Source organism: Protopterus annectens, chromosome 6.part0 (genome assembly GCF_019279795.1).
Source record: "Protopterus annectens isolate FY-2018-M chromosome 6.part0, PAN1.0, whole genome shotgun sequence".
Taxonomy (NCBI): Eukaryota; Metazoa; Chordata; order Ceratodontiformes; family Protopteridae; genus Protopterus; species Protopterus annectens.
Window position 1 is genome coordinate 1476929109 of NC_056737.1, and position 12614 is coordinate 1476941722.

The following is a 12614-nucleotide window of genomic DNA, read 5'->3' on the forward strand; positions in this document are numbered from 1 at the left end:
TGCAGAAGTTGACTGTCTATGTGTTTCAGTTATTTCTTCAATGTTTGTTTAAAGTTACAATGTGCGTGTTACAGCAAGTATGTATGTTTTCAGTTATATAGCAATACTAGTTTCAGTTTATGTTTTTATCTATGTTCAGGCCATACTGACACAAAGATATTAATAATTTAGTCTTTAGAATATAACAATAACAAATTTCAGTTTATATTTTTATCTGTGTTTCGGTAACACTGTCAAAATGTTCTCATGTTTTCAGACAATTGTGCAACCCTCTCCTCCTCCCACAAAACACAAATACATGCGAGAGATGCAACTATATAGCCAAACTGGAGGCTGAGCTCTCTCAACTCAGGACTGGCAAAATCAGACAGGAGGAGAAGGTAACCACACACACCATAAACCCAGTCTCACATAGAACTATCACAACTACAAATCAAACACATAAACACACAAAGACATACTCGGAGGCACTGATCAAAAATCTACCAAAACAGCAGAGGCCTCCAAAGCAGACACCCAAACAACTGCCACCTCATGACATAACACAAGCAACACATAGATCACAAAGTCAGTGTGCAAATCAGTCCCAGCCCTTAAGGCCAAACACAATGCCAGACACACTTGTCATAGGTGACTCCATAGTCAGACACACTGACGTCCCACTCACCAGACTGAACAAGGATAGGGTCACAGTAAGCTGCCTGTCGGGTGCTAGAATCCGCCACATAACACAAGCACTCAGGTCACTCCACAGCAAGTACAAGTATGACTCAGTCATTGTCCATGCCGGTGTGAATGACCTGAGGCACCTGCCTGGACTACATGAAAGAGACATAAAGGAGCTCTCAGATTATGTAGCCCAGGCTGGTATGACCCTGACCCTGAGCAGTATCCTACCTTCACCAAGAATGATGCCACAATACAGAGACAAAATGATCAGTTTTAATAATTGGCTTAATTTCTGGTGTCATTCTGAGGGGATCCAATGTCTGTCTGCCTGGAATGACATGCTTGACAAGCCACGCTGCTTTGCAAGGGATGGCTTGCACCTGTCACCCCTGGGTTTCTGGATATTGGCAAAGGCTCTTGCGACCCCCATAGTGCCTTTTTAGACAAGGCTCAAATTCTAAACCCACAGCCCTAGAAAACAATAATGGAAAAAAACTAATGGTAATGCTGCTCAATGCCAGAAGTCTAAATCTCAAGATGCATGCCCTCGGAGCCCTCCTCAGTATGGAGAACATCGATGTCTGTGCTGTGACTGAAACCTGGTTCAAGGCTCCTGAGAGCACCCCGGCACTATCAGGTTTTACCTCATATCATGCGTTCCGGCCCCAAAACCCAGACCGTACCAGAAAAGGAGGGGGTGTATCCATATTCATCAAGGATACCTACACCTCCAGGCTGGTGGCAACTCACGAAGCATCAGAGACTATTCAGGCGCAATTAACCATAGGCAAAACTGCTCTACAGTTTGTAGCATGTTACAGGCCACCCTCTCAAACTCAGAAACCCCACACAGCCTTCCTGAAGACACCGGAGAGTATAAATGTCTCTCCAAACACCATCATATTGGGTGACTTCAACTACCCAATCATAGACTGGGAACATTACTCAAGCCCCGATACCCTAGCCCAAAGGTTTCTGGAGTTTATAAACTCAAATGCTATGGAACAACTTGTCACCATTCCCACAAGAGGTGAAAATATACTAGACCTGATCATCACAAACATGGTGACAAAATGCTCCACACTGGAAGTATATCCCTCATTGGTGAGATCAGACCATAAACTAATCTCACTGGAGATCCACATCCGCCCCACCCCCAACAAAAGACCACAGTGAAGAACTTCTCAAAAGCCAACTTCACACTTCTTAAGACTGGTGTGGTATCCTTCAAGGCCCCTGAGCCATTGGAAACCACAACCCACGCTGCTGAATCCCTTACAAATGCTTTCTACGAGCACATCCAGGATTGCATGGATCAAGCAATCCCAAATAAAATCAAGACCCTTTCCACCAAAGGCAAGCGCCCGATCTGGTGGACCCCATCCATAAACAAACTTTACAACAAGAGGAGAAAGCTACTACAAGATAGAGCAAAATCCCTAAAGGGAAGACATCTCTTATCAATACTAGTAAAAAACTACGATCACTCATAAAATCATCCAAGGCCAACTTTGAGAGAAAAATCGCCAAGGACTCAAAAGACAATCATAAGGCCTTCTTTAGCTATGTTAGAAATCTGGGTGGAAACTCCCAGATATGCTCAGAATTAGTCCAAAATGATACAAAATCACTGAACCCACAGACATTGCAAACATACTGGCAGACAGGTTCAGTGAAAATTTCTCCCCCCCAAAAGGAGAAATATCTATCCCAGCAGAGTGTAGCCTCCCAATCATCTCAAATGCCCAGGTGAGAGCTGCTCTCTCTAAAGCTAAAACACATCATCAATGGGACCGGATGGTGTCCCCGGCTGTGTGCTACATGAACTCAATGAGGAACTAAACCCACACATAAGGCTGCTGTTTAATCTTAGCCTTACCACAGGATACGTACCCAAAGAGTGGCGTACGGCAACTGTGGTCCCACTCCACAAAGGTGGTGCTTCTACGGACCCTGGTAATTACCACCCCATAAGCTTAACAAGCCTGATCTGCAAAGCTATGGAGAGGATCATAATGGAACTCATAAATAAAGACATAGGGGACCTACAGACATTGGATCCTACCCAATTCGGCTTTGTCAAGGGCAGATCATGCCTCTTGAACTTGGTCGACTTTTTTGAAACAGTCACCAGGGCCGTTGATGAGGGTAAGGCAGTTCACACAGCCTACCTTGACCTTGCAAAAGCTTTTGACACAATACCCCACTCGGGTATCATAGAAATGGTCACCAGCTTAAATGTAAACCCATATGTCACAAGATGGGTTGCAAACTGGCTCAAGGACAGAACCTACAGGGTTAGAGTTGCTGGTGCCATGTCAGACTCCAAGTCGGTCACAAGTGGTGTCCCACAGGGCTCAGTCCTGGGCCCCCTCTTGTTCGGCATCTACTTTTCAGAAGTGCAGGCAAACATAGGAGGATTATGGCCGACAAAGTTTGCAGATGACTGCAAACTGGGCGCCATAGTTGAAAATCCATCAGACACAGATATCCTTCAGAGAGGTCTCATAGAAATGGATAACTGGTGCCAGAGCCATGGCCTTAAGCTAAACGCCAAAAATGTATAGTCATACCCTTTGGTAAAACAAGGTAACCCCAGGTTACCACATATGTGGCAATCCATTAAGCACAGAAGAGGTTATCAGGGACCTGGGGACCCAAGTTGACAGTAACCTTTCTTTTGACACTCACATTGCCAAAGTGGTTAGGAGGACCTTCTACATTGCCCACCTGATTATGAAGGGATTCACATCCAGATCAAGGGAGGTCATTGTTCCCCTGTACTCTTCACTTATCAGACCGATGATTGAGTACAATGCCCCATTCGGAATGTATCTTACCCGACACCTGCAACAATTGGAAAGACCCCAAAAGTTCCTCACCAAAAGGATAAAGGGGCTCAAAAATATGCCATATGCTGCCCGACTGAAGAAACTCCAGCTCTATTCAGTCGCATACCGTCTGCTCAGGGGTGACCTGTGCCTGACATACAAGGCCATGTCCAACCCGGAATTAATGGACATGCTCCACCTCAATAAATCCAAATCCACCAGAGCCACAAGAGCAAGAGACTTAAACCTCAACACGGATATAAATAGGACGTGCTGGAGGGACAGATTCATAACCCAGAGACTCCCTATGCTGTGGAACAGAATCCCGGTCCATGTGAGACAGAGCACCTCGCTGGCTCTGTTCAAGAGGAATCTTGACCAGTGGATGGGAGATTGTAGGTTTACCCCGGGGATCATCTCTGTATCACTGCTGGACAGAGGCACGGCAAACTAATGGGTATAGTATTCTTCAACCTAAGGGGTGGTGAAAGCCACACAACTCTGGCTAGGCTTATAAATGCCCTAGGGCAGATAGCCTAGTATGAACCTATGAACATATGAACCTATGTTCAGTTTATCTATGTTCAGACAGTACTGACAAGAAAAGGTACTAATAGTTTGGTTTCCAGAATATAACATTTACCAGTTTTTAGTTATGTTTTTATCTGTGTTTAGGTAACACTGGCAAAAGATATTTCTTTAGTGTTAGTTTAATTAGTTTCTAGAATATACACAGCTATTTTAGATGTTCAGTATAAATATGTACCAAATTTCAGTCAAAATTCAGAATATGACATTCATACTCAATTATGTGTTCAGTATAGTACATTTCAGTCAAATTTCAGAATATAAAAATAATATTCAATTACTTCATATTATTCAGTTAGTTGTATGAATAAAGTAACATAATTATTTCTAACAGGTGTATTACTTCATAGATTTCTACTACATCATTCTTCACATTATTCAAGTGACATAATTATTTATTACAGGTGTATTAATATAAGGTATCTAATGAATAGGTAGCATTAGTTATTCAATATACTCAAGGTATAACAGGGCAGGCTTAATTTATTATTTACTTTACAGATTATAGTACATTTTACATAATTATTGTACATAGTTAGAAAGTTAAAAAGACATTAGCAGAAAATACAAAGGTATAGATCTGAAATACAGAAAGCCTAGGTTTTAGTAAACTATTATAGCTTATAACCATTCATAAAACATTTCAAACACAAATTTAGGAGGCAGACATCTATTACAGTACATAAAAGTTGAAAAGGTAAGTAGCATTATTAGCAAATCTAAATAAAAATTTATAGACACAAGTTAATACAGTATATGGTAATTATGCTTCAAGACCAGTTATGGTTATCTCTTTAGTGCCATTTTCAATTAGGCTTCAGAAAATAGCCATCATGCCTGATAGGCTGTACAATAAAAAGAAACAGTACAATGTTTAAAGATTTAAATCTATGAACAACAGAAAAAGGTTCCATTTGCTATAAAAGAAAGACATCATGGTACACTAAGGCACCAGTTCATAAGGTAAAAACATAGGCAAAAAACAGAGTAATTTTACAATTACAGCATACAGAAATAGGGAAGAAAAATATACAGGGTTAACAGTTCATACTCTAACTTAAATAAAGATTCACAAAGACAGGTTAAGAATATGTATTTTGGAATAAATTCTGCTAGTGAAGTCTTTCAGCATGCAATGGAGCAAATTTTTTAGGTTATCCTTGTGCCATAATAGTTAATGATTTATTGGTTGGAGGCAAGGGTGAAGCAGAAAATGACAGGAAACCTTTAGAAAGTTCTATAGAGCACACAAAGTGAACTTAAAGCTCAATCCTATGAAGTACAAATTCAGACTACCAGAAGTTACAAATGTAGGACATTTATTTACCAGCACTGGCTTGTGACCAGACCTGTACAAGCAACCAGCCATTCTTGACATGCCAGCAACAGATAATTTTCAAGCTCTACGTCATTTTCTTGGTATGGTCAACTATTTAGTCAAGTTTATACCAGAGTTCAATGAGTTGACAGCACATTTGAGAGAGCTGATGTGTAAAAATGTTATATGGTCTTGGTTGGAACAGCATCAAAAGGCATTTGAAGACCTTAAGCAGAAAACTGCCACCACACAGACATTAAGATACTATGATGTCAATAAACCAGTAACTCTTTCCTGTGATGCTTCAAAGTTTAGTCTTGGCACAGTTATTCTTCAAGAAGACAGACCAGTAGCCTATCCATCTAGAACTCTTAACTGAACTGAAATGCAGTATGCTCAAATTGAGAAAGAACTTTTGGTAATAGTATTTGCATGTTCATAATTTCATGATTATATCTACGATCGAGTTATTCAGATTGAAACTGATCACCAACTTCTAGTTACTATTCTACTACTCTAAAGAAGCCTATCCATTCAGCTCCAGAAATATTACAAAAAATGATGCTCAAATTGCAAAAGTGCAACTTCAAAATGGTCTATACAAAAGGCAAACTTCTTTATCTGGCTGATACCTTATCCAGATCACCCAGAAATACAACCGAACAGTTTCATGCAGAGAATTTTGACTTTGACGTCATGGAAGTGCATACTTTTTCTACCACAAGATTTGATGAGCTGAGAGAGCATACTGATACTGTTTTGCAACTACTACATTAATTTTGGATGGCCATCAAAGCAATCTAGTGTATCACTTGAAGTCCAAACTTATTTTCCTTACAGAGATGAGATGTTGATGGAAGATGGAATTATTTTCAAAGATCCTAGAATTGTTCTTCCTGCTTCCTTACAACATGAATATATCCAGATGTTGCATTGTGGTCACCCAGGTTCTGACTCTACCAAAAGAAGGGTGAAAGAACTAGTATTTTGGCATTACCTAGTAAAATACATCAATAAAGTACTTTCTTCTTGTTCAGTATCCAATAGTACTAAACCACATTTTCAAAAAGAACCACTTCAGCTAAAAATCTGAGGGTGTGGAGTACAAGAGAAATCGCAGGCATCTTCCCATACCAGAATCAATATTGCAGCATTGTTCCGGTGATATAGACTCTAGATCTCAGAGCAATCCTGACAATGTTCCTATTGCAGAACATGTCTTAACTTCTACTTCCATTCCTGATGATGTTCCTGACGTCCCTAAAGTTGAACATTCAGCAGAGACAGTCCCAGTTGTTAGACCTAATTCTAATTTCTATGTCACACAATTTGTTCGTGTTTCCAGACCTAGTGTGAAATACACAGCAACCTGAACATAATTGTCTATATGTATTTAGTTCTGTATAATTGCATGACAAAGAATTATTTGTATTGAATGCATGTCAATTAATGTTGTCAATATTGCATGACTTATTACTCAAAGAAGCTGGCTGGAGAATAGTGTGTGTGTGTGTGTGTGTGTGTGTGTGTGTGTGTGTGTGTGTGTGTGTGTGTGTGTGTGTGTGTGTGTGTGTGTCGTACCTTTAATAAGCATTTCAAAGTTGGCACATGCATATAAATAGCAAGCACATGATAGCTTTAGTGCCATTTTGAGAGTGCACCTCGATGTGTTTGTACATAATAAAGCTGCTTGAGCAGATCCTACAAAGACTCTTCCATTTTATCCGTTCTGGATAAGTGACAATATTCATTCATAAAGAACCCGACAACTGAGTGGGTATTCACAAATTCACCCTCGGCTTGACTGGTCAGGACCTATTTAAAAAGAGCTACAATCTAAGGTTGGGTATTGGCAAGGTAAAAAGGTTGTTGGAAGTGGTTGCCTTGTAATTTCTCTAATCCTTTGATCCTATGAAGAGATCATGTAAGTGACAAACAAACAGAACAGAGTCATGAGACAATACTGGAAATGCATGTTGGACCCTCTAAGGGTTATGCACTGGAGTGACTGGTGTGTTCAAACTAAACAGCTAGCATTTCCACAGAGCAATGCAAACAGAAAGTGTCAAGTGGAAAGCCATAATTAATTACATAAGTTACAGGGGAAACATCATACAGTGGCAAGGAATATGCACTTACAGCACATGACACACACATCAAGGGTCTGGATAGACAACACCTTAGTTGAATTGTAAGGGCACCATGAGGTGTTATTTAATGTTTTCCTAGAGATGTTACACATGTTATCTCCACAAAAAGCTAAACAGGGTGTTTGTGTGTATGGTGCCACTTCACAAAGACACATTATTATTGAAAGTCCTCAGAATTTTGATCATCGAGGAAGTCCAGGGCAACTAACAAGTATCAAGCTGACAAAACAAATGGTATCTCAAATTGTGATGATAATGCAGAGCCACAGGGCAGGCAATATCCTGCAGGTGGCACACATCCTAACAACAGATACAGTTAGTGTACTCCGTGCCACATCTACTGATAAGCAAATCTTTCCATATCCACTTTTGTAACTCCTGGCAGATCTGGTGATGGATGGTATCATTCAGATGTGGCAGCTGATAGATATTATGAATATAAGGGAATATATGTATAGAGTTTACACTGTGCATTCATACTATATGTATAACAGACAGGCTTCTCTTCACAGCATCAGGAAATGCCTAAGAAAGCAATACTGGAAAACAAGCATTAGATGATTTTCTCATGTTTAAACAGATGTTTCCTTTCAGAATGGCATCCTCACATCAAATCACAAAGAACAATAGAAAAGTCTAAAACAGACATTATGTGACTTCCCAGGAAAAGTCATCATTCATATCTGTAATGAAGGAAAACTTTGTAAATATATGCTACAAATCTGACAGACTACGTGTGGTTTGTTATAAAATAAGTTATCTATGACTGTGCTTATAGCTGCAAAATATATTTCTTTATCAGTGTGCAATTTGAAAGGCTTGACAAATGGAGTCATGATGTGTCTCTGATTCAGCAGTAAACAGCACAGCAAGACTGTGTGTCCAGTTCAATATAATTTTTCAGCAGCCAATGGAGCTTAAGCTGTTCTTAAGAATGTTATGAAGCATATCAACTTTCTATGGTGCTTATCAACATATTAATGCAGAATATGACTCCTAGACTTCAGCTCTTGGATAAGTGAGTAATGCATAAGTCTATTTTCCTACTAAACTACTTTTGGATATTTTAGACAAAAAACAACAGGTGATGATATGACTGTGTACTGAAATGGATTTATACCTATTTTCACTGGTGAATGATACAGTATAGCATTTGCCATAATTTTCTTTTTTTTAATTCTGATTCCTGTGTGAATTACAGATTCCTTACATTTAAACTATCTGCTCTGTTAGCTCAGACATCTTAGTCCATTAAAAATATTATGTGCGCTTTCTGTTTTTGGCAAGTCCTAAATATGACTTACTGAATTTGTGTAACATAGTTTCATACAGTTGAATGGGTAAGATAACTTTTCATTAACATCTAGCATTGTACATAGTAAACTATTGGTCTTCTTTTTTGCAATAATGTTCCAAGCTCTTGCTCATAGATCTGCTACATTACAGAATTTCAGGGTATGTGCTTTAGGGATGAGATTTTGGTTTAACATCTCAAAGTTTGTCCCTTGCTCCATTAACCATAAGCAAACAGCACCATGATCTAGTCACCACTGGCATGGCATTTGTATAGCTGAACAATAAAATAATAAAGTACTTCAAGAGAGAAAAACAAGCATAATTGCATTTGTGCAACCAAGCTCAGTACAGTCAGCATTATGATGACAATGGCAGGAATAATTGCCTGAAGTAATTTCAGTAGCACAGTTACAAATGCAGAATCTGAGAAATGCGATAGATGGAAGATAATGGAAGAGGTAAATAGCTTCAAGTATCTGGGAGGGGTGGGTGAGGAGAAGGGAAGTCTGAATGAAGAGGTCAAAGCTAGAATCAGAGGGGCTGCAGCCAACTGGCATAGAGTGTCAGGTATAGTCTATGACAGAAGAATGCCAAAGAAGCTGAAAAGTAAAGTGTGCAAGATAGTGGTGTAACCAGTACTACTGAATGGTACAGAAACCTGGGGAGTAAAGGCAGAACGGTTGAAAAACCTAGAGGTGATGCAAATGAAGTGCTTGAGAAGGGTGGTCAGATGCACTCTGTGGGACAGATGAAGAAATGAGGACATAAGAGCAGAAGACAAAGTAGCTCCTATTGCAGAAAAGATCAAGGAGAAATGATTACTGTGGTTTGGACACATGTAGAAAAGCAGAAGACAATCTGGTGAAGAAGATTGGGAACAGAAAGGAAGAAGGTAAGAGGAAATGAGGACATCCAGCAAAGAGGTGGATGGATTGTGAGAAAAAAGATCGGTGACAGTCAGGCGTGAGGGTCGAAGAAGGCAGGAGTATGGCATTGAATCGAGAGAGATGGTGACAGTAACAAGATTCCATGGATTCTATATTATAACATCGAAGTCTTAAAACTTCGAATGTTATAATATCGAACCATTTCCATCGAAAGACTATAACATTGAACACTCAGAATAGTGAATTTTTTCCCCAGGGAAAAAATTTGCTGTTCTGACAAACATACACACAACACAACACAAGCACACCAAAATAAATAATCCACACACATACACTTCACAAAACCCTACACTAAACCATACATACACTACTAGCTATCCACTTACCTTAACCCAACCCTAACCCTAAGGTCCGTAACTACTGCGCACTCACCTTACCCGTTCCCTAATCCTAAAGTCCCTATCGCACACTGACCTTACCCACTCCCTAACCATAAAGACCTCATCACACACTCACCTTACCCACTCCCTAACCCTAAGGTCCCTATCGCACACTCATCTTATCTGCTCCCTCACCCTAAGGTTCCTAACTATCACACACTCACCTTAACCCGATCTTTTCACACACTTACCTTAACCCAGTCCATAACCTTTGCTCCACAGTCAAGGAAATAGTGAAGCTGCATAAACAGCCCACCAAATACTTTCCCTAGGAAAGTATTTGATATCCTGCAGCTTTGCTATTTTCAGCGTTCGGTGCATAGGGTTTGATATTATAATATTCAAAGTTTTAAGACTTCGATGTTATCATATATACCCGATTCCATGACCCCATATGGAAAAATGGGAAAAAGGGGGCTGATGATGACAATAATGATGATGATGATGGGTTACAAATGTATTTAAAACATATCAGTCATACAAGCAGTCCATAAACATGAAATGGTTTCACTTTTAAATTAGATAATGTGCTAAGCAGGTAAAGTACAGCTATGTCTGGCAGCAATATACTCCACTTATGTTGATGTTTGAAGAGTTTGTCTTTTCTCCCCTGGAAGGTAGTTCAGTTTTCTTCTATCTCCACCTGAGATGCAAAACAAACACACACACACACACACACACACACACACACACACACACACACACGCATGCATGCACACACACACACACACACACACGCATGCACGCACACACACACACACACACACGCACGCACACACACACACACACACACACACACACACACACACACACACACACACACACACACACACACACACACACACACACACACACACACACACACACAATCAATCAGTCATTAAAGTAATGAGTGCAGCACAATAATGGGCATCAGAACCAGCTAAGCTATATTGTAATATTACAGATGATTTACTAATAATAGCAGTTTGCACCTGGGGCAGCTGCCCTTTTCACCCCACCTAGTTATGGCTCTGTGGGAATCTTGCTACAGTTAGCCCTTACAGAAGCCATAGTCACTTACCCTGTTGTCTGATAGATGGTATATAGGATTAAGGCTATGAGCTGTTAACAAGCTACTTCCTGCAGTACTGGTTTTGACTCCCTCAGCCTTTATTTGCCTGCCTGGTTATCTTGAGCAAATAATCTAATAGGTACATATTTTGAGGCAATTGGGAATGAGGCTAGGCTAATTAGCTATGTCCTGGACAGCATACTACCTATAGAACTATGAACATATAAACCAGAAATGGCAACAAGTGTGAATGAATCACACAGGTGATTGTCTCTTCACCGGTCTTCAGTCTTCAGCCCTCATCCTAGGCCTTGTCTGTTTTTTTGGAAGTTGTACTCCTGAACTGATGATAGTCGAACCATTGCCAGTGACTGTTTTGTTAAGTTCCTCCAAAACAAAGTTGGAACCAAATACAAACATTAAACCACTAAGAATCTAATCCAGGAAGAAGACTGCAGCTCCAGTAAATGTTTTATTGTAACAGATTTAGCACTTTCATCTAGGTCATTCATAGACTTCTTCAGAGTCAATTAAACAATGCAACAGTTGGTTTTTGAAGTAGAAGCTGATAAGTTGATGGAAATGTTTACAGTTAGAGGATACCTACTAGAATTGGTAAGGGAAATTTATGTTAAAGTTAAAAGGAAAAGATAAAATGGCATACTAGCACCGATTATTTTAGATGGGGAACCTGACTTGACTGAGAACACTCGATTGCACCCTGCAGATGAATATACACTGTTGAACATGAATTTATTTACAGGATCTTAGACAAAAATTGGAAAGTTTTCCAATGTTTTGATGGGCTGAGTGACCTTTTTGGGGTGAGACCCATAATGGTATTCAAAAAGAGTCGATCCATTAAAGAACTATTAGAATGTAATACTAAACCTGTTGTGTCATCTAACAAAAAAGTTGGTACATTTAGATGTGGTTGTTGTAACCAGTGTATATATATGATGGAGATGGATAAAATAAAAATTCATAATCAAATAATACATGCTTCCTTTCATTGTACATGTGACTCTATAGGCATTATTTATTTAGCTAAGTGTAAAGGGTGTGACAGTTTCTATGTAGGGATGACTTAGCGCAAATGTAAAGAGCGTATATATGAGCATACGCTTGATATTAGGAAGAAACAGAGAAATAATTCATTATATAAATGTCTGGAGAAACATTCTGAACATGGTTTCACATTTTTTGGGTTGGATGTGGTACACAAAAATTCACAAGGGGACCATGGGTAGATTTGATAGAATGTAAGGAAATAATATGGCAATTAAGGCTAAATGCATGTGTACCACCAGGCCTTCATAAACAAATTTCATTAGCCAGTATTTGAAAACTTTTGTCTTACAAACTTTAACTAATGAGATTA